Source organism: Suncus etruscus, chromosome 4 (assembly GCF_024139225.1).
Source record: "Suncus etruscus isolate mSunEtr1 chromosome 4, mSunEtr1.pri.cur, whole genome shotgun sequence".
Taxonomy (NCBI): domain Eukaryota; kingdom Metazoa; phylum Chordata; class Mammalia; order Eulipotyphla; family Soricidae; genus Suncus; species Suncus etruscus.
In genome coordinates, this window is record NC_064851.1 from 149,701,091 (window position 1) to 149,725,298 (window position 24,208).

General features: G+C 34.2%; 1 protein-coding gene and 1 pseudogene across 1 annotated transcript in view; one reads left to right on the forward strand and one right to left on the reverse strand.

Moving 5' to 3' along the window:
* ZMAT4 (zinc finger matrin-type 4) overlaps positions 1–24,208 on the reverse strand; it is a 467,773-nt gene that overhangs the window by 287,435 nt on the left and 156,130 nt on the right.
* LOC126007627 (uncharacterized) lies at positions 5,937–6,029 on the forward strand (annotated as a pseudogene).

The following is a 24,208-nucleotide window of genomic DNA, read 5'->3' on the forward strand; positions in this document are numbered from 1 at the left end:
TGCCTAGTGCCTGACTTTAGTGGAAATGCTTTCAGGTTTTTTGCCATTAAGAATGATGTTGGGGGGGGGGCGGGCGGAGAGATAGCATGGAGGTAGGGCATTTGCCTCACAGGCAGAAGGATGGTGGTTCGAATCCCAGCATCCCATATGGTCCCCTGAGTCTGCCAGGAGCAGTTTCTGAGCGTAGAGCCAGAAGTAACCACTGAGTGCTGCCGGGTGTGACCCAAAAAACAAAAACAAAATAATGATGTTGGTTTATCTACAGTAACAAGCTCTTATCTACTATCTTATCTTGTCTACTTATCTACTATGCAAAGGAACCCATAAATTTTATAATATAGGTTCACCTCCAACCTTGAACACTTGAGATGGAGGCTGGACTTAGACTCCGTGTGTTCGGACACAACCCCAAATACCAAAGAATCAACACAATTGCCTGAAACAGCGCCAGGAATCAAACTCCCACTGAGGAGTCCTAATACCATTCTGGCATCAATTTATGTCAGGTGATAGGACACCCTGATGATGAGAAAAAGCAACAACTTATTTTTTATTTTTATTTTTTGTTTTTTTGGGGGGGCCACACCCGTTTTATGCTCAGGGGTTACTCCTGGCTCAGAAATCGCCCCTGGCTTGGGGGGACCATATGGGACGCTGTGGGATCGAACCACGGTCCTTCCTTGGCTAGCACTTACCTCTAACGCCACCTCACTGGCCCCAAAAGCAACAACTTCATTAGGTTGCCCTACCTCATCACCTAACAGTAAGATGAATCCAGAAGACACTCGGTCCTTTGTACACAAAAGCCAAGATCACTAATTACAGAAGATCGACTTTGACAACCTCAACTGAGAACTATTCCTGGGACCAATAAGAAAGACCCGATTCATGATTCCCGTCTAAAAACCACAGGTCTCAATTTCCATATATCTGACTTTGACAACCATGGCTGAACAGAACTTCTAGAACTATAAGAAACGACTCTACAATAGGCTTTGTTCTAGGATCAATGCAAAAATCAAGATCACTAATTACAGAAGACTGACTACAACAACTTGGTGGGGGGGCAGGGGCCAGCAGTTTCAAGTCCATTGATCAAGAATAAAAAAAGGGGGGAGGGATTGAACTAATTATTCAAACCAAAGTCAACAACAATGGAAACAAAAGACCCAATCTCTAACTATCTAAACTGTAAATGGGCCTGTAATAAGAGCAATATGGGGGCAAAGGTTGTGTTATGGGATAAACTCAGGTGGATGGAGATTAGCATTGGTGGTGGGATTGATTCTAATCATGGTCTGTCTGAAATCCAACTATGAAGGACTTTTTAAATCACAAAAGTTTAAAAAATATAAAATTTGAAAAATGTTTACAATAAAAAGACAGTATGATTCAAAAGTTACTGCATTTTTTTTCTTGTTCTTCTACAACCTTCAGTTTCATAGAAGTACTGTCTGTATTTTAGTCAATGCCTCTTCTTGTGTAGAGACCAAAAAGAATCAGTGATTGGGGGTGTAGAAATATTATAAGGGGGAATAGTGCTGGAGCTGGAGAAATATCCTTCAACGGTGAGCAGGGTACTTGCCTTGCAGGCAGCTGATCTAGGTTCAATCCTAGCAAACCACTAGCACTGAAAAGACTAATTTCTGAAAGAGGGGGCAAAAATAATTCCTGAACATCACTGGGTGTGGTAACAAACAAAACAAACAAGGAGGTTCAACAAAAACTAACTCTAAAGTAATTGATAGTAAAACCACTGAATTTCTTCCTGTAAAGGTATCAGTTATTTGTTTTCTTTTGAAACTCCTGATGCCTTTCCAGGTCCTCTAGCAGAGTCAAATTCTTTCAGCAACCACCAATTAGCTACCATAAGATCTGAAGTTAAAACCCAAAAGACAAAATATTCAGTTTTTCAAGAAAAAGAGTGTAGACACCCTCCCAGTTTTTTTCCATTTAAATAAGAAGTCCCTTGCAAATGGATCCAATAGATCCAAATAAATCTTTCAACCAAGTACAAAAAATTTCCCTGAGTAAAATATACCTGAGTCCTTTAAAGTACCTTTTGTCTTACTCTTAAAACTATCAACATTGGATTGGTTCTGCTGTTGTGTTTCTGACTTAGTAGCAAACTCATGTCTATCACAAGATGGGCCATTCTTAGTCATGTATTTCTTCAGCAGGTTTCTCTCAACTATCACAAACGGTAAAGGCTGACATTTGTCAAAGGAATCTAACTCCTTTCAAAGTACTATTTATAAATAAAAAAGTAGATAGATAAAATTAAAATGTCACCTAAAATGTCGAAATTAAATTTAAACAAATATGTTCACCTCAAATAGAAAAAAATAACCCCAAGAGATAAGTATGTGCTTTTAACAGATTGGTTAACTTAGTCTTATGTATTATGGAGGTTAAAGTTTTCTTTAATCTGTTAAATGAAAAATGTTGAGAGAAAATATTGAATGGCTGCTGAATGAAAAATGACTTGAATTTTCAAATGAGTATTGAATGAAAAATGTGAACGTTAAAATAGTTTGAATAAATAATATGATTCCTCTAGTTACATAAACTAAGTTTGCCTGTATAAAGTATGTGAAAGAAAACGAGGAAAACATGTCTTATTTAGATACAAAGATGGCTTTTTTTTTGTTTGTTTGTTTTTTGTTTTTGGGCCACACCCTGTGACGCTCAGGGGTTACTCCTGGCTATGCGCTCAGAAGTTGCTCCTGGCTTCTTGGGGGACCATATGGGACGCCGGGGGATCGAACCGCGGTCCGTCCTAGGCTAGCGCAGGCAAGGCAGGCACCTTACCTCCAGCGCCACCGCCCGGCCCCTACAAAGATGGCTTTAAATTTTTGTTTCAACAGTAAAGTGTCCTTTAACATAAAAATAATAAGAAAAATCTCAGAACAATTAAGCTATTATAACTCCTCTTCAATTATGCTTTTGTATTCACCACGACATTAGTGTGATTTTAATGCATACTGGTAAAACTCATCTCATTCTCATACTTTTGACAATGTCTTACCATGATTTAAAATGTCCATGGCAGTACATGAGCCAAATTAACCCAAGAGGGAGAAGGGTTGTAACTGGTGTACAGGCCCTAACTAGTGTGTAGGTTTGGAGTTGGAACACTGAATATCCAAAATTCTGTTATCCATTGCTTTGTAAGCCACAGAAATTACATAAATAAATTAAAAAATTAAATATAGATATAAGTTCAGTTTTAAAAGGTGAAGTAGCATGCTGACCCTACAATCCAGTTGTAAAGAAAGCCTAGAAGAAAAGTCATTGCTGAAAGAATTTTATCCTCCCAATAAATGTAACTAACAACAATAAAACTATGAATTTCTATAATAAATTTTAATATAAAATTTCTTCACTGCTTTGAAGAGTTGAAAAAACAAGCTAATGACTGAGAAACTTTAAGAAGGTTATTAAAAAATATAGCTTGCATTTTAAGTATATATATTACAGAGTTTCAGAAGGTAAAAAGCCCATTTATTTTAAAGCAAAATATTAAAATAACACGAAAAAAATTACAATCTCTTTCAGTTGCACTACAAATCAACTCCAGACTCTTTCTTGCTTTAATATTTGCATTTAAAGCAAAGTTATTACTTTTATTCAAATTGCATTAGCTTTAAGCTTCCCGGTTAGTCTAAAAATTACCAACTTTTCCATTTTAATTAAAACCCTTGCCCCCAATTCTGGACATTATGTGGGGCAGAGCTATCTGTAAATTAGTTTCTTTTACTGAAATAACCTTTTCTCATGCTGAAAATAGTCTATAGAGGATATTCAGGCCAAACCTCTCTTTGGAATGATAAAGAACAAGACAAGCCACTCTTTCAGATGCAATGCTGTGAAAGGAGGAGGCGATATACATGAAAATAAAATGGTTTTGTGCTTCACCTAAATTCATATTCCATTATTACATATCCCTTTAAAAACTTCACAACTCAAATTTGCTTCCAAAAAGGCTACTGATTTTTGGCCTCAAGAAATGTGATAAGAAAGCAACTTTGATTTGCATAATGTTCCAAACCTTACTGAAAGTCACATTTAATCCTAAAATCAGAATTGTGAATCTGACAGGAAAGGTATTATTTCAAATAAGTTATAAGATCCCATCTTGATTTCCCTGTTAGGTCTTACCATTTTATTTCATCATAGGTACCTAATTATATATCTTCCAGGAACCAGTTAAATTAAAATAAAGACTATAGGGAAAAGAGAAAGTCTAAAATAGATTGGTAATTACAGAACAGTGATTCTCACATAACACAAAGTTTGAGATATTTCTATTCAACCTAGGTAAAGAGGGGGATTTTTCTGAGAATTATGTTATGAGTGATTGTCCTTCCACTCTAACTTTACCTTGTCCTCTTTCTTTGCATCTTTGTTCTCATAATTAAAAATAAAAAATAAAAAAAATTGTAAAAAAAATCTAGAAACACTGCAAGCTTAATGTATGAAGCATAAGTGATTTACTTTTCCCAGGTGTGACTTTCAAATTTTTTCCAAATTCTTTAAGATGCCTATTTACTTTAGTAATTAGAGGGAAATATCAATTATGAAGATTCATTAAAATGTTGATGCTTTCTCAATCTAATCATTAATCATAAGATAAGGAAAGTAAATACAAGAAAGTCCATGTGATCTGTTGAACATCCCACAGCATGTAAATTCTCAGAAAACAGGAATTATATCTGTTTAGTTCACTGTTATATCCCTACCATCTTGTAATTTTGACACATAAATATATGTTGTATCAATACACATCTTATAATGTCTGCCACATAAATCAGTGCTAATATTTGTTTATTAAGTGAATGGATGAATAAACACTAAGGCAAATCCAGTTTTAAAAGCAGAAGTTTATGAGTAATTAAAATGACTATGTATCCATAAATTTTTTTACCCCTCCCCCATGTATCCATAAATTTTGTAGATTTCTTTCATCCTAATTGATGTGACCTAGGGTAATTAGATTTTTATCAATTTTATTATTTTGAATTAAATTTGTATTTGTAGTATTATAGTCCTAATTATTTCCTTACCACAGATTTATGTGGTAAATTCCCAATCCTGAAAGTGGGTGAATTTTGAACTAGGCATTTTTACTGAAATAATTGGGAATATTTAATAATATTTAATATTAATAATAATTAAAGTATTTAATAATATTTAATAATAATTAAAATATTTAATAATATTTAATAATAAAACACAAAGTTCGAATAATTTAAGAGGACTGGTTTATTTTTCATTTTTTGGAGAAATACAGGATATCCTCTTATATATGCAAACAAAGCAAGCTACTAAAATCACAGAAAGATGAATAATATCTGTAAGGAAGGAAAATAGGCTCCACCAGAAAATATCCCTGCTGAAATTTTTATATTATATGCATGAGAGGATAAAGATCTCTTGTTTAAACCACCCATCTATAACATAGCAGTCTTATAAATGGACATGTACTATCATACTGTAAACTACATGATTCATATGGTTTTTCATTTAAATAACAGCAATCTGTCCATTTTTAATTATTTTAGTTTTAAAAGCAAAAAGGTAATTTCATTCCATGACACTGAGACTAAAGGCATCTTCAAGAGGGAAATAGCACTCTCCAAACAAGTGGAAACAAAGATAAACAGATTGGACTATGTTAAGTTGAGAAGCTTCTGCACCTCAAAGAAAATAGTGCCTAGAATAAAAAAGCCACCCACAGAATGGGAGAAACTATTCTCCCAATACTCATCAGACAAGGGGATAATATCTAAGATATACAAGGTACTGACGGAACTTAACAAGAAAAATACATCTAATCCCATCAAAATATGTGGAGAAGAAATGAACAGACAATTTCTCAAAGAAGAAATACAAATGGCTAAAAGGCACTTTAAAAAAAAGAGTTCCACATCATCATGCTCGTTTCGGCAGCACATATACTAAAATTGGAATGATACAGAGATTAGCACAAGGATGACATGCAAATTCGTGAAGCATTCCATATTTAAAAAAAAATGTTCCACATCACTAATCATCAGGGAGATGCAAATTAAAACAACAATGAGTTACCAGCTCACACCACACATCACACACATCACAAAGAACAAGAACAATTAGTGCTGGTAAGGATGTAGGAAGAAAGAAACTTTTATTCACTGCCGGTGAGAATGCCATCTAGTCCAGCCTTTATGGAAAACAATATGGAGATTCCTCAAAAAAACTGGAAATTAAGCAATAACACTCCTAGTAACACTTAGGAACACAAAAACGCAATACAAAAAATCCCTTCCTCATACCTATATCCGTTGCAGCACTATTTTCAATAGTCAGACTCTGGAAACAACCAAGATGCTTTTCAACAGATGAATGGCTAAAGAAATTGTGGTACATATACACAATGGAATGTTATGCAGCCATCAGGAGAAATGAAGTCATGAAATTTCCCTATACATGGATGGCCATGGAAACTATTATGAGGAGTGAAATAAGTCAGAGGGAGAAAGAGACACACAGAATAGTCTCACTTATCTATGGGTTTTAAGAAAAATAAAAGACATTATTGAAATAATGCCAGAGATGAGGGCTGGAAGGACTGGCTCAAGATATGAAGTTCGGGCCCGGAGAGATAGCACAGCAGCGTTTGCCTTGCAAGCAGCCGATCCAGGACCAAAGGTGGTTGGTTCGAATCCCGGTGTCCCATATGGTCCCCCGTGCCTGCCAGGAGATTTTTCTGAGCAAACAGCCAGAAGTAACCCCTGAGCACTGCTGGTGTGCCCCTCCAAAAAAAAAAAAAAAAAAAAAAAAAAGATATGAAGCTCAGCACAAAGAATGGTGAGTGCATTTAGAGAAACAACTGCACTAACAACTACCATGACGATGTTAATGAGTGAGAGAAGTAGAATGCCTGTCTCAAATACAGGCAGGGAGTTGGGGAGGAGGGAGATGGGGAGCATTGGTGGTGGGAATGTTGCACTTCTGAAGGGGGGTGTTCTTTTTTATGACTGAAACCCAACTATAATCATGTTTGTAATTATGATGTTTAAATAAAGATTTTAATTTTTTCTAGAATTGGATCTTTATTTGTGTGAAGTATTTTGAAAGAGCATTTGAAATGTCAAGTTCTTATTTTAAATAAGTATTAGAAAAATATAAATTTCATTTGGAAAACATCTATAGAGTGGGATTTGTCACATTCATGATTGCATACACAAGACTACACTGAATATATATTTATATGTGTGAACAAACAAATATACTTTTGATTGCACAAACATAAACATGTTGACACTTTAATTCAAAGTATTCCAATTCAAAAATTAAATTACTACCAGTAAAAAGAGAAACTGCTTTTATGTGGTGTGAAGACATAATTCAATGTCTCCATGATGACTGCACATTTTAGCAGAATCACAAGAGAAATAAAAGATCACTGGAGGATGAATAATGTGATAGACTTCACTTAGGTTTCTCATGAAGCTGACAATGGTAAAAATGATATTCTCCAAGAAGCCCCTTGCAAAAAAGTTGAACTTTAAGTTAGAGATGAGAGGGGGAAAAATCCAATGTAATCAGTGATTAAGGTCTCAGAACACTAGGTTATTTCAAACAATAAAGCCATCTAGTTTCTCTGAAATATGAAAGCTTTAACAACACTATTCAAGCCTTGGGCTGTCATTTCCCCAAGATTTCCTGGGTTTGCCTATAAAATTTGTGTTGAAATAAGAAAAATAACTTGGAATTTATTTTTAAAAGAAACACTGCAGAAATTTCAAGGATTTAACTCCACCATAGCCATAGGCAAACACTAGTGCTGTCTGTATTTATTCATCATAAGGGGAGTAGAGAAAACCAGGTCTATGTAGATACAAGGTCAAATAAAATCTTTAGGCTTGTAAGCAACACAAATTACGGTACCTCAATGATGGTACCTCAATGACCACAATGGGAAAACAACAGCAGAGAGGCTCCTGGTGATTTCTTTACTGTTTCAAAATACCTTCACATTGGAATCAGTTTTTAGTGTATTCTTCAACTACAATTATGCTTTAACTGAATATATTTTATGATTGAATCTCAGTTTCTTCTTATTACATCTTAGTTTATTCATACACTAAAATTTTAAAACCTGGCCCATACAGTTGTTGAACAAGAAAAAGAAATCAAAGGGGTCCAAGTTTGAAAAGAAGTCAAATAATCTCTATCTGCATATGACATGACAATATATTAAATGAGACCCTTTAATCTTCACTAAAATCAACTCTTAGAAACAATAAAACAATGTAAAAAAGTAGTCTAAAAATCAATTCACAAAAATCTGTTGTATTTTATATACACAATAAACTAAAAATGATGGTTTATTAAAATGTACCCCCAGTGCTGCTCCAAAACACCACCTTTTAAGCACCACCTCCAATTCCAAGTGAACACTTGCTACCATCATTGATGTAGGATCTTTTCCCAGTTCCATGCCCCACTCAAATATTTCCTACTAAAGAATAATTCTCAATCTCTAATTGTTATTCCTCTGCTTCCTCATATCCTTCATATGAAAGAAATCAGACTATGTCTCTCTCTCCACCCCTGACAAAATTTACTCAGCATGATACTATAAAATACTATATTACATATATATAATATTATACTATACTTGATGGATATCTACATAGAAGCACATTGTATAATTTCATCTTTTCTTGTGGCTGAGTAATATTCCATTGTGTATACACAATTTCCCTATTTCCCCAAAGAACTTATTAATATAATTTATTTTACAGACTTAAAATAGTAATTTCTTTGTCATACATTATTAGACCATAAAATATGTACTTATAATTTTAAACCATTATATACTAATCTTGTTCCAATGGTATATGAGTTTTTACCAATATCATATAGTTTCAATTTGCAATATTGCAAAATAAATTAAAACCAGTGTATAACATGTTTTCAAACTTTATCTTCTTTTTCAAGATTTTTCTATCTAGATCTTTCAGAATTCATACAAATTTTAAGACATTGTTCTGCTTTTGTAGATACATAATTAAAACTTTTTTTTTGTTTTGCTTTTGGGTCACACCCGGCAGCACTCGGGGTTACTCCTGGATCTACGCTCATAAATCGCTCCTGGTATCATATGGGATGCCAGAATTTGAACCATGGTCCTTCTGCATGGAAGGCAAACGCCCTATCTCCATGCTTCTCTCCGGCCCCCATAATTAAAATCTTTATAGGTAGACATTTAACCTGAAATTTCTTTGGGATGATATGGATTAATAAACAATGCTATCATAATCCAGAAGAGTAAAATAACTTTCATTCCATTGTGTCTTCAGTATTTTTGTTTGTTTGGGGCCTCACCTGGTAATGCTCAGGAGTTACTCCTGGCTCTGCACTTAGAAATCACTCCTGGCAGGCTGGAGGAACAAATGGGATGCCAGGTTCAAACCCAGGTCAGCTGCGTGCAAGGCTAATGCCCTATCTGCTGTGCTTTCGCTTCAATCCCAGTATTTTTCATCATTGTTTTAAAACATTTTCACATCCATGATTAAATTATTTTAGAGTTTTTATACTTTCTAACTTTAAATTAAATTATTTTTAATTTTTAACTATTTTGTTGTTAGTGTATTAAAATGTCATATCCTACAACTTTAATTTTCTTTAATGTGTTAAAGGTTTGTTGTCTATTTCTTTATCTTAAGACAAAAACTCATTTTATTTTATTTCTATCATGATCTTTTTTTTTTTTTTTTTGGTTTTTGGGCCATACCCGGCGATGCTCAGGGGTTACTCCTGGCTGTCTGCAGAAATAGCTCCTGGCAGGCACGGGGGACCATATGGGACACCGGGATTCGAACCAAACGCCTTAGGTCCTGGATCAGCTGATTGCAAGGCAAACACCGCTGTGCTATCTCTCCAGGCCCTCTATCATGATCTTTACTATTTTTATCTTATAATATTAAAGGGTTCTGCACTACAACAAAAATTAACAAACAAATGGATGTTAATCATCAGTTAACTTATCAATAATCCCCTGTGCATTGTATCCAGATTCTAGAACATGATTAAAAGTCCCACTTGAAATTTCATAAATAATATAACTTATAAACATATATATATACATATATATAGCAGACAAAAAATGTTAATTATATAAATTGAGAGAATTATTTTACAGTTGAAGTACATATCAAGCCACCATATGTGAGCATTAAATATCCTAGAAATTAATTTTCCCAATAAAGTTGAAATTAAAAAATAAATTAATAGGAACCAGAGCAATGGTACAGGGAGTTGGATACTTTCCTTGCATATGTTTACCCAAATTTAGTCCTTGGCACCACATATAGCCCCCTCAGCAGTACCAGGAGTAACCCCTGAGCACAGAGCCAGAAGTAAGACTTTTGCACCACTGGATATACTCCCTCCCGCCCCCCCCAAAAAAAAAGAACAAATGGTCTATAGAACTTAAAATGACCCTCACTTTAAATTGTAATAAAAAGTGATCAGACAAACAACACAGTAGAAGAGTTACTTAACAAAGACATTTCAAATTTTTCTACAATTTTATTTTTAAAAGAGAATTCTATAGTTATATGAAATATAAGTTTTCAAAGATTAACATATATATGATTTCAAGAAAATATGTCAAAACAACGTTTATAATCTGAGAAAGTAGTCAGCAAATTGGTCATCGACACTTCGAAATGAAAATCAATTTGCATAAAGAAGCATATCTATTTCCTTGTGTTTTCCCAGTGTGTGAACAATGTTTTATTCCAAAATATTTTCTGCCTAAAATGAGGTAAAACAAGAAATTGTTAGAATTGCTGATCCAATTAAGTTGTTAGTGAAAAAAACATGCTTTATCTAGTGATAAAGATATATTTTTCCTTTTGAATCATATAGCTTAGAATTCTCATAGTCAAGTACTGAGAAGGATATTTTATTTTTACAGCAATATTTGTTTTGTTTGATACTATTCCATGGACCTAATGGGGAAACATTCATGACTGCCAGCTGCAGCACAGCTCTCACCTGCAATTTTACTGCCACCTGCTTTTTGACTTATTTAATTCCTCGCTCAAAGCATAATATTTTAGTCTCTTTTAAATTTGCTTAAATAAATAGCCTGATCCTAGGAATATAGGGAATTTCTGATGTGAAGCATCTTCTTCAAGCCAGGCATTTCTGAGACCTGTTTGTGTTCAATAAAAGGCAATTTTTTTCAGCGAATATTCCCCAGAAGTTCCCATAGTCCTATACACAAAGGGGACTAGTTATACTAGCAGTCTGGGGAGCAAAGGAGGGGGATAGGGGATGCATGCTGGGTACAGGGGTGGAGGGAAGACAACACTGGTGGTGGGAATGCCTCTGATTCAATGTCACTATGTACCTTAAATATTACTGTGAAAGATTCATAATTCACATTGGTCACAATAAAAATTATAAAAAAAAAAAAAAGAAAAGGTAGGCTATGGTCTCTCTTTCTAAGAGTCATGAAGTCTCATGAGACCAGTGCTGAAGATATTGCAGGATTTCTAGTTCTCATAGAAATGAGATAGAAATTTCTAGTTCTCATAGAAATGCCTGTGCCTCTAAACATAGTTCGACCTAGGTGGCCCTTTGCCTTCCAATATTTCTTAAAGTTTCGTCCCTGTGCCACTTCCTTTTGAATCGCCAGGATATTGGTCATTTTTTTAACTTCATAAAATTACTAACAGTGGGACTTAACTTCCCCAAATGCTTAGAGGAAAATGGTTTTTGTTTTGTTTTGTTAGTTTGTTTTGGGGCCACACCCAGAGATATTCAGAGGTTATTTCTGCCTCTGTTCTCACTAAATAGTACTGGTGGTGCTTGGGAAACCATATGGAATATGGAGGATCCAAACCAGGTTGCCTGATGCATGGCATGAGCCCTACCTGACATACTATGGTACTGGTCCTGGAAGTTGATTTTTTTTTAATTGAAGCTTTCCTTTCTCTCCTTTCTAATCCTCTTCCCTCTTATTCTATAGTAACCAAGCCCTATATCTTCAACTTTACTAGATGGATAATCTAGCAGAAAGACTTTAGTGTGAAACAATATCAGGATGAGCTAGTGTGAAGCCATAACTCTGGGACCTACTGAGAGTAGAGAAACAATGAAAGCATTTAAGAGATGTCTGGCTCCTCACAGGTCTCAATAACTGTAATGGCTACTCCCATTTTCTCACAATCCTCTCTCTTTTCCAACTTTTGGATTTCAAAATCTAATCTCTCATCTGACCTATTATTCCAGTCCAATTCAGTGTTATAAAAGAAGTCATTATTTTAACGTTTAGGTCTAATTTCATTCATATGTTCCTGCTTTAGCCTACACTATCATTTCTTCTCTTGCTGATATGCACAAAACAAATGAATTCATACTAATGTATACCGACTAAAAATTAAAAATAGAGATGCGGATGTTTAGAAGATAATGCCAATAATAGAAAGATAAACAAAAAATGTTCGAGTGGCATATATCAAGACTGTGATATTTATTGTTTTAACAGAAATAAATTCATATTCACTAAGGTTGAAATTTCTATTTTGTAAGAGAAAACATATAAAGCATTATAATTTAAATAGAGTATACATCATACTATAATGGATATGTATGGATAACTTGTTTTGGATGCTACAGTATGAATTATGACTAGTATGAACTGTGACACATTATCTTCTCTTAATGTATGGCTCAATTTCAGTTTATTAATAATTAGAAAAATAGATATCAAAAATAAAATTGCTCAGAAACTTGAGCAATGATATTTACAGCAGCTTTATTCATAATTCCCAAATTAACAAACAATAAAGGTATCCTCCAATGAGTAAATAGACACTAGACACATAAACTACAGATAGGAATATTATTAGGTCATGTGTAAAATTGAGCTCTCAAGATTCCAAGAGTCATGAGAAAAATTTAAATGCATTTTTTGTTTTGTTTTTGTGTTGGGACCATACCCATTGACGCTTAGGGGTTACTTCTGACTATACACTCAGAAATCACTCCTGGCTTGGGGGGGGGGCATATGGGACGCCAGGGATGGAACCACAGTCCGTCCTCAGCTAGTGCTTGCAAGGCAGACAGACACCTTACCTCTAGCGCCACCGCTCTGGCCCTTAAATGCATTTTACTAAATTAAAAAAAAGTCCATTTTACAAAGTTATGTACTAAGTAAATGTAAAATACCTAAAACTGTGGAAAATGCAAAAGTATGAATACACTGATTGCCATAAATTAGGGAGAGAGAGGGTGGCAGAAGTAGAGCACAGTAGCACAGTATTTTTAGGACTGTGAATATTTTCTGCAATATATTATAATGATGGAAACATTTCGTTATACATGTATTCATCAAACTGAAAGTACATCAACAACAAATTCTAAAGTGTACCTTGAACTTTGAGTGATGAAGTTATATCAGACGTAAGTCCATCAGTTGTAATATATGCGTCCTTTTACTTGGGGTTATTGATAAAGGTGATAATAGTGTGTGTGGGGAAAGGGAAAATATGAGAAATGTTTATAGCACTTTCAGCTTTTTTTAAAGAAAGCAGTTTATTTGTTTATTTATTAGTTTGGGGGCCACACCTGTCGATGCTCAGGTGTTACTCGTGAGTCTGTGCTTAGAAATCACTTCTAGCAAGGTTAGGGGACCATATAGGATGCCAGGAGTTGAACCAGGTCCATCCCTGGTTGACCACATGCAAGATGTGGTCACATGTCCTACCGCTGTGCTATCTCTTTGACCCCACACTTTCAGTTCTTTTAAGGTCCCTATGTTGCTCTAAAATTTAAGAAGAAATAATGGATGTTCTCACTTATCTAAGTTATCATGGAGTAACAAGAAAAGGATATGGGAAGTATCAGATTCTTGGCCTTGTCTTATAGATATGACTAGTTCATGGAAGTAAACGAGTGGGATTGAAGGTGAAGGAGGATTAGGGGATGAGATGAACTGGTAGTGACACAAAGGGTCTTGGTTACTTCAGTGGTATAAGGGTGAGGTGACTATGTAGATCAAAACTTTAAGAGTAAACACTAATGTAAGTATGTACACTAAAAAGTGAATTTACTAAGGAGACAGGGTAAGGAGGCAGAGAATCTTGGGGCATTGGTTAAAAAAAGACACTGATACTGCTGGTACGTTTCTCAGAATACTGAATGTCTGAAACTGTTATTAATAGTTTTGAAGGGGCCGGAGAGATAGCATGGAGGTAAGGCATTTGCCTTGCATGCAGAAGGACGGTGGTTCGAATCCTGGCATCCCATATGGTCCCCCGAGCCTGCCAGAAGCAATTTATGAGTGTAGAGCCAGGAGTAACCCCTGAGTACTGCCAAGTGTGACCCAAAAACCAAACACAAAATTTTTTTAAAAAATTAAAAAAATAGTTTTGAAAATCATAGTGCCTCAGTTAAAAAATGAATTTACTAAATTTAAACAAATTTGCATGAATATCAAATACATAAGCCTTTGATAAATAGAAAATTGTGAGTTTTATGTCCCTCTCTTATGATATTAGATGAGGGGAGAGATGTGGTCAAGAGCAACTCCTGTGGAAATAGTCTGGGCCTAATGGTTCAATGGTCAGTGCTGGTTGGGCTCAGAAGTGATGGGTGGAGGGGAAGAGAAATACTAAGGCTGTTTCCAGAAGTCCTCTAGGGATCTTTTGATTCTAGGCCTCATGCTTTCAAGATATGTTCTCACACTCTTAGAGTTATCTCCCTGTTCTAAAATTGTGTTTAAAAAGTATATATTATTATCAGTGACAGATGATCAAGAAGAGCAAGCTCAGCACAAGGTAAAAATATAATATTCACCACAGAAGAAAAATTATTGCTTAGGAAAATCAAAATATTGTACATAAAAAAGCCAAAACCTTTTTAAAAAGAAAAAAAATATTTTAAGGAAACATTTTAAAATGTTTTAAAGGAAAATTTTGCAAAATAAGGGAGTATAAGAATATTCTTATCTGTAATGGTATTAAAAAATACACTTACTGTAAAAAGTTTTATTGTACTTATTTAAATGTTATTAACAAGAAAAACATGATCATTGTTACTATACTGCTGAATAAAGCTCTGGAAAAACACTAGCATTATAAAGAAAGGCAGAGCAGAGAGATCTAAAAATAGAAAAAGTACAACACATATTCATGAAAAAATACTTCTCTATATTTTAATATTTTAATATATAGACATATAGACATATATTCAATAGTTCTAGGAGAATCTGATTAACATAAAGTTTCACTACTAAGGCACCATACATTAAAGAGATGTCTGCCTCATATCACAAATACTGTCAGCAGGCAGACTTAGATATTCACCTTGATAGAAAGTTAAATGTCCTCAGTTACAGAAAGCTCATTTGTTCAAAGTCAGCTCATTTTCAGCGTGTAGGGTAGCAGTTTATAAATAAATAAAAGGGAGGAAAAGTTGTATAGAAACAATTGAAAATACACTCTGAACTGTGATCTGAATCCCTCTGTAGATGCAACTGATATTTCACTACTACAGATCATGCATTGTATAAAAAGCAGGAAGTCTCTTTGTATTTCTTTTGATATTCTGTCATTTATAATGCCATTAATTATAGTATCTCATGCACATAATTAAAGTACCATACACATCACCAAGTATACCTTCTCTCAAAAGAACTGGCATTTGAACCTAGGATTATTTTATTGCATGAATTGAATTCTAAATGGCAATGTCATATTATAGTAGATAACTCTTTAACATCATATCTTCCAAATTCCTGAGATTTATGTTTGCCCTTCATTTATATACTTTAATATAATAAATTTTGTAAGTCTGTTTCTAAGAATGACCCTCCAAGAACTCTTCCCCAGTTGTCCAGACACCAATTTCATCCTTTTATAACCTGTCACATTTCCCATTTCTTTGATCATATATTTTAATCTCATTATTTTCATTTAAGTATCTCATAAAAATACTCCCTAGTGCATCTCATGTATGTATAATTATTCCTTGATATAGCTCCCATATAATCAAACCACTTAAGAAAACACTTAAGAAAATATAAATCTTCTATATTTTCAGAAGACAACAAGAAAAAGTAGGTGTCAAAAATGCCTCTTGATTTGAATTTATTTGAATTGTATTAATCCAGTGTATTAATTAATCTCACTGTTTTAAGATTAAAGTTAAAGAAAAGAATGTAGACTTGTCAAGCCATCTCCATTTTGTTTGTCTTTCTCAAACACATAGCCAGTGTAATCTGTAATTTCTTTCTTGCCTTTGTCATTCTTGACAATCTGATTTTGATTCAGAATCTCTTTGCAAAAGTCAGTCTACATGTAAATATGCACATATAAGGTTAGCCTGAGACAATTTAGAATGTTTTACCAGAAAACTCATGTTTCTAGATTGGACATTTTCTTATCCACAGAAAATAATACCTTCATCATTGACAGCACAACAGCATACATAGCACCATTTCCTTTTGTCACCTACTTTTAACTAGTCTTCAAGTCAACCTGCTCTGTATCTTTTACCTGGTGACTGATATTGCTCTCACATATTTTATTAAAATTTTACTAAAATTTTGAAAACTGATAAATGAAGGTGGAAAAGTTATGACTATTTTGTTTTTTTTTGTTTTTGTTTTTGTTTTTAGGCCACACCCGGTGACACTCAGGGGTTACTCCTGGCTATGCGCTCAGAAATCACTCATGGCTAAGGGGACCATAGGGCACACCGAGGCATAGAACATGGTCCATCCTAGATTAGCGCATGCAAGGCAGACACCCTAACACTTGCACTACTACTCCAGCTCCATGACTATTTTTCTTTTTAAGGATGGAAGTTTAGCTGTGTTTGGCTTCCTGACAGCCACTGCAGTTGTTTTTGGCTTACATGACAAAACACAGCAGTCAAGAGGAGACTGTGCTTATGTGTTACTTTCTTGTTTACTGAAAAAAAAATAAAGCTGAAATCAGTACCTTATATATCACATCTTTTCTCCACCATGTACTTTGGACTTCAACAAAGGTAATATGTTGATTCTGTCATATTTAAATATAATTCTTGGTATTTGAAATCTTATTATTCTCAACTGAGAGTGACTATGAAACTGATCCAAATGAGAGAGAAATTAATGTCGGTTATATATTAAATTTTATGTCTGTACTGCATTAAATCAATTTCACACCACAAACACACATACACGTCTTTTTTATTTTAATTTTGAAAGAAACTAAAAATCCATAAATGCTGGCAGGTAAATAATATGAAAATTGACAGAATATACATTAATTCATTCATTTATTGACAAACCTTGACATATGTTATATATATTTACATGTAGTTATATTTAATAGTATATAATAGTGTATATATAGTTACATATATACAGTTTATATATTATATAGTACATAATATATAGTTATATATTATACATATATAAACATCAATAATCATTGCCATGGCTTAAAAGAAAGTACAGGGGATCAGCATGTAGCTGATCCTATTTTGAACCATAATACTGCAGGACTCCTAAAACACTCTTGGGAGTGATGCCTAAGAGTAAAAGTAAACCCCAAGTACCCTGAGTGTAGTCCACAAACAAGCAAAAAAATTACCTACATTATGATTTACCTGAAAATATGGGTTATATAATGGCATTGGTTGAACTAGTTTTATCAAAGAAGATACCAACAAAAGAATGAACCGCCAGAATAAACAGTTATCCTCTTATAAAATAATATTAAAATCCTTGATCATATATTCATTCATCATCTCAACTGTTAATTCTTGTGTCTCCCAATTTATTAACAAAATTTAATTGAGCCTGATGTTTCATTATGTTATTTGTTTTAGTATATGTAAAAGGATTTCCCTCTACCCACAGGACTGGAGCTTACTATACAAATACAGTATTGCACATATATATTCAGGTATTGTTAATAAAATAAAATGGAGGCTTATTTTCTCCAAGGGTTATTTTATGTACAAAGGTAAGAAACAGAAGTTAATTTTGAATTATATTTTAACAATTCAAACAGAAAAAAACTAGATTTTGTTTCTAAGTATATAGATATAAATTAATTTCAAAAATAGGGTCAAAATAGTTGTTTAAAATATAAACATAATGTAGGACTATGCATTAATTATGAAAAGTTTATTAATTTATGGTTTGTTAACTATAAATTTCAAAAGATATTTGAAAATGTTATCACAAATTTTAAGTACTATAAGGTTATATGAAAAGAAAAGAAAATTCTCAAATTAATCATTCAGATTATACAGTGAAAAAGGGCCAGAGTTTTGAGAAAGATATTCCTACTGAAAGTACAAGGAAAAAGATAGATCAACAATTTAAGAGTAGATAACAAAAAGTATGAATATTAATGTCAACTCTTAGTCAAGATAGTATTAGAAGTCCTAGCAATAGAAATCAGACAGAAAAAGGAACTTGATGGAATACAAATTAAAAAAGCAATATGGAGATTCCTCAAAAAACTGGAAATTGAGCTCCCATATGATCCAGCTACAACACTCCTAGCAATATATCTTAGGAACACAAAAACACAATGCAAATATATCTTCTGCATGCCTATATTCATTGCAGCACGATTTACAATAGCCAGAATCTGGAAACAACCCAGATGCCTGACAACATGTGAGTGGCTATAGAAACTGTGGTACATATACACAATGGAATACTATGCAGCTGTCAGGAAAAATGAAGTCATGAAATTTTCCTATACATGATGGACATGGATACTATTATTCTGAGTGAAATAAGTCAGAGGAAAAGAGAAGACACAGAAAGTCTCACTCATCTGTGTGTTAAAAGACATTATTGTAATAATACCCAGAGACAATAGAGATAAGGCCTGGAAGGACCAGCCCACGGTATGAAGCTCACCACAAAGAGTTGTGAGAGCAGTTAGAGAAATAATTACACTAAACAACTATCATGACAATGGTAGTTTGTGAGAAATAAAATGCCTGTCTCCAAGATAGGCAGGGGGGTGTAAGTGGAGGGAGGGGGGGCATTGGTGGTGGAAAGTTTGCATTTGTGAAGGGGAATGTTCTTTGTAATAACTAAAACCCAACTACAAATATGCTTGTAATCATGGTGCTTAAAGATATTATAAAAAAAGAAAAAAGAGAAAGCCAAACTATCTCTATTTGCAGATACATGAAGATGTCATCTTCATGTATATATATATATATATATATATATATATATATATAAAATACAGATATACATTGAAGACTCTAAAGAGTTCAGTCAGTACAAAGTCAGTACAAAAAAGACAGTTACATTCCTTTATACAAATAACGAATCAGAGGAGAAAGAAATCAAAGAGTCTATCCCATTCAAAATAGTTTCTAAAACTATCAAGTACCTAAGAATCAATCTAACAAGAAAGGTGAACGACCTATACCCATATTAGACCTATATTTAAAAAGTTCAAAACAATTAAGTAAGAAATGGAAGACCTAAGGAAATTGAAAAACGTTCCACGCTCAAGGATTGTAAAAATCAACACTATCAAAATGATCATCTTATCTAAACTACTATATAGATTCAATGCAATCATTATTCAAATTCAGACATTATTCAAGGACTTAGAACAATCAATTACAAAGTTTGTTTGGAGCCATAAAAGACCTAAGATTGGGCTGGAGTGATAGCACAGCAGTACGGTGTTTGCCTTGCAGGCTGCCAACCTAGAACGAGCCCAAGTTCAATCCCTGGCATCCCATGTAGTCCCCTAATCTACCAGGAACAACTTCTGAGCACAGAGCCAGGAGTAACCCCTGAACACTCCTGGGTTTGGACCAGAAAATAAAAAAAAAAAACCCTAGGATAGACAAATCCATATTGAAAAACAAAAACTGGGAGGAATCTCAGTTTTTGAACTGAAGCTTTCCTACAAAATCAAAGTGATCAAAATATCATGATATTGCAACAAAGACAAACTTTCAGTCGAATGGGTCAGAATAGAATATCCAGTAACAAACACCCAATTAATCTTTGACAAATGAGCCAAATGGAATGAACAATTTTTTCAATAAATGGTATTGAAACAATTGGATAACCACATATAAAGCTTGATCCATATCTCAACCTTATTAAAAAAAAGTCAATTCAAAGTGAATTAAAGACCTTGAGATTAAATGTGAATCTATAAAGTTCACTGAGAATAATATAGGCAGAACACTCAAGACTTAGACCTCAAAGAAATCTTTAATTATACGATGCCAACAGCAAGGTCTGTAACATCAAATCTGAATAAACGGTACTACATCAAACTAAAAAGGTTTTCTATGGCAAAAGAAACATGGGCTAAAACTAGAAGACAGCTAACATAATGGGAGGGAATATTTGAACTAAACATTTCAGATAAAGGTTTGATATCTAGGATGTACAAATTACTCACAATGGTTAACACAACAAAACCTAAAAACCTCATAAAAATGGGAAGAGTAAATGAACAGATGCTTCTCTGAGGAAGACCTGAGATGGCTAATAGGCACAGGAAAAAATGCTCATCACTTTATATTAAGAAAATCAAAAGCAATACAACAATGAGATATTATCTTACACAAATGAGAACAGCACATATCAAAAATACTGAGAATAATCTCTGTTGACAGGGTGTGGTGAGAAAGAAGCTTCTACTGCTGGTGAGAATGCTGCCAGTCCAGCCCCTTTGGAAAACAGTATGAAGGGTTTCAGTAAACTCAAAATTTAGCTGCCATATGATCTAGAAATCTCATTTTTGAATATCTATCCAAAGGATGCTAATTTTTTCAAACATAGTTTTCATCCAAAGGATGTATGAACACTGCTATTCAGTGCAGCACTCAATATAATAGCTAAGACTTGGAGTTAACCTAGGTGCCCAATAATAGACAAGTGGATCAAAAAGATGTGGTACATATAAACAATAGAATACTACATAGCTGTGAGGAATGATGCAATTTCAGCAACATAGATGGAACTGGAAGATATTATGTTAAATGGAGTAAGCCAAAAGGATAAATACAGAATTATATCAATTATATGTGGTATTTATAATAACTGCATGAAGAAATGCAATGGTGTCTCGAACACCATTGTTCTCAAACACTATCTTGGCTGCATAGTATAGTGAGGAGAAAAAAAGATACTGAGTGAAGGAGGAGAAACACAAATATGAAAGGATGGATTCCAGGGGCCAAATGAGCTCAACTGCACTGGTAGTAAAAAAAAAATAAAAAGGTCAAAACTAAATATCCAAACCAAAGTCAAACAATGGAATCAAGTGGAACCCAACTCTAACATTTAAATCGGCCTGTTATACTGGCAAGCTGGGAGGCAAAGGGTTGTGATTGGGATACACTCTGAGAACATAGTAGAGGGAGATAACACTGGTGGTGGCATTGGCCCTGTTTTATTTTATGTTTGAACCCCAACTATGAAGGTCTTTGTAAATCACAATGGTTTCAATAAAATAAAATAATTAAGTAAAATATTTCAATAAAATATGTAAAATGCAGCAATAAAATATAAAGTTAAAAAATCTGTTACTTTGAGATCAGTAAAATTGAGAAGCCTTTAGATAAATTAGTCAACAAAGACAAAAAAGAGAGAAGAAAAATCACAAACAACCAATATAAAAATGGCATCACCATTACAGCCTATAACTATATGAAAGTAAAAATATATTGAATAGTGATGATAAAAAAGATAATAAATTATAAAAACAAAAATTAAAAAGTATTTTTATACTTTATTCTTCAAAATTACAAACCTGTTTGCAGTTGGGCCTCAGTCATAAAAAGAACAGTCCCCTGTGCAACATTCCCACCACCAAAAACCCCATCTCTGTCCTCCCCCACCCCCTACCTATATTCAAGACAGGAATTGTACTTTTTATTTTGTTAGGTTTTTGTTTTGTTTGGTTTTGGTTAGAGACCCACACCCAGTATCACTCAAAGGTTATTTCTGGCTCTGTGCACAGAAATCACTCCTGGCAGGTCAGAAGGACAATATAAAATGCTGGAGATCGAACCCAGGTTGGCCATATGCAAGGCAACTGTCCTCACTGTGCTATCACTCTGACCCAAAACTCAGAGGTTTTGAGATAATTTTTTAAAACATAAATTGACACCAAATAGGAATTATCGAGACTGAAAAGAGTTGTGGAGGAGAACAAATTCAGAAATGGAGCGTATCAGATGCCTTGATTTAAGCAAGAAAACACAAAGGCAGAGTCCAGAGTAAATTTAAAAGTATCCGATGTATTTACAATTAGTAAAGGTACAAGAGAATAAATTTTGTTCTGTGAGTAATTAAAAGATAATATTTTGGTAGTGCAATATAGTAAAGAAGGGTAAAATACATAGTAGGTTAATTTAAAGACTCCAAACCACATAATCTTGTTTAATTTATATTTCTTAAGTCAAAGGGTAAATAAGTGGAAAAATAAGTTTCTTAACTGCTATTATTTAAATGTATTTCTTTTCTTATTTAATTTTAAATATTTTTCTCTAAGCACCATGATTACATACATGATTGCAGTTGGGTTTCATCATAAAAAGAACACCCCCCTTCAGCAGTGCAATATTCCCACCACCAATGCCCCCCATTCCCTACCTGTATTCAAGACTGGCATTCTACTTCTCTCACTCATTAACAATGTCATGATAGTGCAGTCATCTCTCTAACTACAATCACCACTCTTTGAGATAAGCTTCACATAGAGAGCCGGTCCTTCCAGCCTTCATCTCTTTGTCTCTGGACATTATTACAATAATGTCTTTTGTTGTTCTTACAACCCATAGATGAGTGAATCTATTCTGTGTCTATCTCCCTCCCTCTGACTTATTTCACTATGCATAATAGATTTTATGTATATCCATATATAGGAAAATTCCATGATTTCATCTCTCCTGACGACTACATAATATTCCATTGTGTATATGTACCACAGTTTCTTTAGCCATTCATCTGTTGAAGGGCATCTTGGTTATTTTCAGAGTCTGGCTATTATAAGTAGGTGTGAGGAAGGGGTTTTTGTATTGTATTTTTGTCTTCCTAGAGTATATATACCCCTAGGAGTGGTATAAAATAATAATTATTAACAATAATAAAATTAAATAATTAATAATAATTAGTTTAGAATATTGAAAATCAAAACTACCAATCTTACTCATGACAAAATATGCAATACTAATTATGTTTAAAATTAAATCTGGGGGCCGAGATATAGCATGGAAGTAAGGCATTTGCCTTGCATGCAGAAAGACAGTGGTTCAAATCCCAACATCCCATATGGTCCCCCGAGCCTGCCAGGAGCAATTTCTGAGCATAGAGCCAGAAGTAACCCCTGAGCATTGCCGGGTGTGACCCAAAAAAACAAACAAAAACAAAATTTAAAAAAATTAAATCTGGGGGTTGGAGAGAGCACAGTGGGTAGGGCATTTGTCTTGCATGCAGCAGACCCTAATTAGATCCCTTGCATCCTATATGGTCCCTTGAACTTACCAGGAGTGGTTTCCGAGTGCAGAACCAGGAGTAACCCTTGAGCCCCACCAGCTGTGGCTCAAAAACAAACAAAAATTAAATTTGTAATATCAAATTTTATACTTTCTTCATGGCAAAAGAAATATGGGCTAACAGTGCCTCATCTCCTAAAGTGCAAGGCCACATATATGTGGCCACCTGAAAGTCATACTAAATAATTTCTACAATGCCTACAGTTATATTTTCTGTCACTAGGTCAAGACAGGCATGGAAGGAAAAGAGCAACTCCCATTCTAATCCCACAGAGTCTCATAGGCAGACTAACTACAATGATTCACCCTCAGCATAGAATGAACATTTCAAACAAAATGAACAAGGCTTGAAGAACCCCAACAATTCAAAGAGGAAAAACAACATGAAAGGTTCAACAAATTCCAACCAGCTCCTGTAAATTATCAGAAAATGATGTTAGTAATACCACAATGAAAAAATTGCATGAATTCAAAGAACTCACACAGATTGTCAGCAAATCACTAAATATAAGAGCTGAAATAAGAAAACTACAAACAGATGAAGGGTGAGGTAAAAAAAAATGTTTAAAGAAAATCTCAATAGGGGACCTGGAGTGATAGCACAGCAGTAGAGTATTTGTGGCCAACACGGGATGAACCC